Raw genomic sequence first — 4039 nt, forward strand, 5'->3', positions numbered from 1 at the left:
TCACAGTTCTGTATATGTTTGTTTTGAAATGGGTTTTTTTAATAATTATCATGTCGTTATCATTTTCTGTTGATTGTAATATTGCATTGTCTTTCCATCATGTAGAATTTAAACTGTTTTATTACGTTTGTTATGTTTATAACATCAAATAAACTAATCAATGGTCATGATTAAATTTGGTTCAGTTTTCTAGACCATCTCTTCCTTTTCTATTCGTCATAACTGAATGAAGGTGTTTTTTTAACAAATGGTTTTATTTATTTAGATAACATACATAACATGTACATAACATAACAAAATGTTATACCGGTGTCAAACACTCTCAGTTATATCTTACATTGGGGTGCTTCGGTGATGTCAACCTCTCTCAATTACATGTATATTGATGTAATACTGATTACAGACGTGTACGGTAATCAAAGTTATTGAAGCCATTATGGAAGTTTAGTATGTGTCATACGTAAGGTCACAGGAGTTACCCCCCTTTTACAGTAGTTAATAATTTAGAGTTATCTCGCTTTGCATAGGAAAGCATCGTATAGAATGTTATCCCAGCATGCTAGGTTAACATCCGGTCATCGACAGGTTAGCAAATAAGAGGCACATGTTTGCAGAGAATTTTAATTCCCACCCTCACATGTATATTGATGTAATTCAATAACTCCTATTATGTAGCTTAAAATCAAGAAAGTGGCGAAACTATGCACTTGCTATTAAAAACTTAGTTAAAGTTATGTTTAATAGGACTGAATTTCTACTTTCTTTACTCAGATATCATACATGGGCAGAAGGTTGATAATGTCAGAGGTCTTTAAATGTCAAAGATCAAACAAATGAATATTCAGCTCAAAGCCGGGTGTTATCACAAATTAACTTGTTTACTAATTAAAACCTAGACTTCTTATTAATACATTGATTTCATTCTTTTTAAATGGTGTACTGCCAAGACCTTAGTTTTTCTTTCAAAAAATCCTTTTATTTCTTCATATAAAGTACAGAACTTCCATGGGAAGGTAGAAAGCTGAAAGTACAACAAATACCTATAAGTTTAACTCTCAAACTAGTTATTGCTGTAGGTATGATGAACTGATGTTCTTCATGTAAATGCACACGAATTAATCACGATATGTAAATAACCACGTTATCAGAACCAAAATTTATTTTACGATATCCGACTAGTAAACTGATGCGGCATCTTATATAACCCTAACAAAAATGTATACAGATCAATTATACATATATTATCAACATAAAACATCATATGGAGGGGAAGAAACTTACTCTGTGGGGGCCTAAATTTAAAGTTATCCTTGAGGGCAAACATGCGAACATGCGCCATATTGTTTTCCTTATACTGTCCAGAGCCTTCTGGGAAACCCGAAAATGAAAGTAGATAATAAGATTCATCTAGGGGAGATAACTCCTATACACTACATTGAAAAATACTCAAGTCTGTACGTAGTACCTATCTATCAAATAAAACAGTTGACTGAAACAGGACAAATGGTATATTCTTACGGACTTAGATGTTTTACAAATCTTACCCAAAATTATTATGAAGGTTTGAATGGCAAAATGCTGCATCAAATGTGACTAATTTTTGAAAACAATATATATGTATCTTAATCTAAATTAAATGATTATCACCTTTAGGCATATAACTTATTTTTTGAAATTCAATTTATCTTCTGATCTCCACTAGTTTTACTAGTCTCGGAAAAGTTTTCGGTAGAATACATAAGTGAATTTTTTTTAGTTTCCTTCTTTCTGATAATGGTTGAAGTTGGGATTCTTTATACAAAGACTGTTTACTAGAAAAAGAAGGTAGGCCTGTGATAACTCTTGCTGCTTCAAGTTAGACTTGCTCGAGCTTATTTACATCTGTCAGTGAACAACCATCCCATAATTCACATGCATATTCTAATACTGGCAACACAAATACTTTGTATATCCGCAATAGCGTCTTTCTATTCAACAAATATTTAAATTTTCTTAATACCTAAATTTTTTTCATACAAGCCTTTTGGATTTCTGATATATGTAAAGACCACTTTGCATCTGAACTAAAAGTTACACCTAAATGTCTATGGTTTTCAACACAATTTAAAATTTCAGTAACAAAAGTAAGTTGCAAAAGTGGCATGTTTTTAGAATTTGTTATGAATAATACATCAGTCTTTTGCGGGTTGAATTTAGTGAGCCGTGAGCCAGTCTTGGAACCATTGATGAAGCTTCTGTAGGTCACTATTTAAAGATCGTTGAATATCTTCATAAGATGATGAAGAAAACATTAAGGAAGTATCATCGGCAAATAAACGTGAAACGCTATTCAAATTATCAACAATATCATTTATGTAAAATTAAGAATAAAAGTGGTCCCAAGACACTTCCCTGCGGAACACCTGCATTTGTGGAGCCTTGATCAGAATACACATTTTTTACTAAAACTTGCTGTTGCAGTCCTGATATATAATTTTTTAACCAAAGTAATAGTTTACCTCTAATACCATAGGCTTCTAATTTAATCAATAAACCCTTGTGCCATACACGGTTAAATGCTTTTGATATATCACAAAAAATAAGACAGGTGTGTTTTTTTTCTTCAAAGAGAACAACATATATTATGGTACATTTCTATTAATTGGTGTACTGTAGAATGACGAGACATAAAACCAGATTGTTTTTTCATAAAACAAGGAGTTATCAAGAAAGTAATTATAAATATACTTGAATACTACTCTTTCAAAAACTTTACCGATACATGATAACAAAGTAATAGGGCGATAATTGGACACCACATGTCTGTCCCCTTTCTTAAATAAGGGTAGAACAATTCCTAAAAATGTTTCAATTGCTTTAATGATATTATGGCGTTTAGTCTTACAAACATGGACTGATCCCAAATAAATCGTTTCCTAAGACTTATTATCCAGCCGTTACAGTGTCTTTTTATTAACTTCTACATTGTATATTGGGGAATTAATTATGTCTATATATTTTAGCAATAATCTGATTACGGCTCTGGTGTATATCCTGAATGTGACAGTTTGAATAGTAGATATCAGTCCGTGTTTAAAATCACAAAAAATGGTCAGAATTATAATGTGTATTTTGGATCTGAAAATGCTTATTCTTGAAATCATTGTTACACTTTCTCTTTCAGAAGACAACGAACACATTTTTGTATTGTTACAGTTGTTGTCGATTACAATATAGCTTTGTAAATATACGGACAAAGAAAACCAGTCTAAATGCGTTTATTGATATATTTCAAAAGTCCATACATATGAAAATGACGGTCAAGTTCTGCTTATGATGTACAGTTTTGACATTTTAAATCATGGATAAGCACAGATCTAAAGATAAATCCGCCTAACACTTTGAAAGCAGTGAAGGCTGTGTGGAAATTTCAACGCGGACATAGTCAACCGGGAGGAAACTTTAGGTGCCTATAATAGCAATTAGCGTCTTTGCAAACCGATCGATTTTGATGGTACATGTTCATTTTCTATTTCATGAGAAATTATACTGGATATTATTAACGTCATTTAATGTATAAATATATATATATTATATTTAAAATACTTGTGTCATGAAGGTTTTTTTATAAATATATAATAGATAAACAAAGGCACTCATATGAACATTCTATATATATATATATATATATATATATATATATATATATATATGATATACGGACGAAATCTATAAGAAATAAAAACAATAACGACTGACTAGTCAGTCGTTATTGTTTTTATTTCTTATAAATATTTATATATGTATTCTTATAAAAATAGTTCAGAGATTAAAAAACGCACGTATATGGATATATATCTAATCAATACAAAATACCAATATTGCAGTATGGTAATGACTTTTAAATCTAAAAAATGAGACTGATAATAGGACACCACAAAACAACTATATATTAAAAGAAAAAAAAAGACTAAATAATACAAGGGTTCCTTTGAAACATAGAATTCTAGCTCATTTTGCTGTTGAGCTTTTGTCATGGAGCGGCGTCCGCCGTCTGTCG

Source organism: Argopecten irradians, chromosome 4 (assembly GCF_041381155.1).
Source record: "Argopecten irradians isolate NY chromosome 4, Ai_NY, whole genome shotgun sequence".
Taxonomy (NCBI): domain Eukaryota; kingdom Metazoa; phylum Mollusca; class Bivalvia; order Pectinida; family Pectinidae; genus Argopecten; species Argopecten irradians.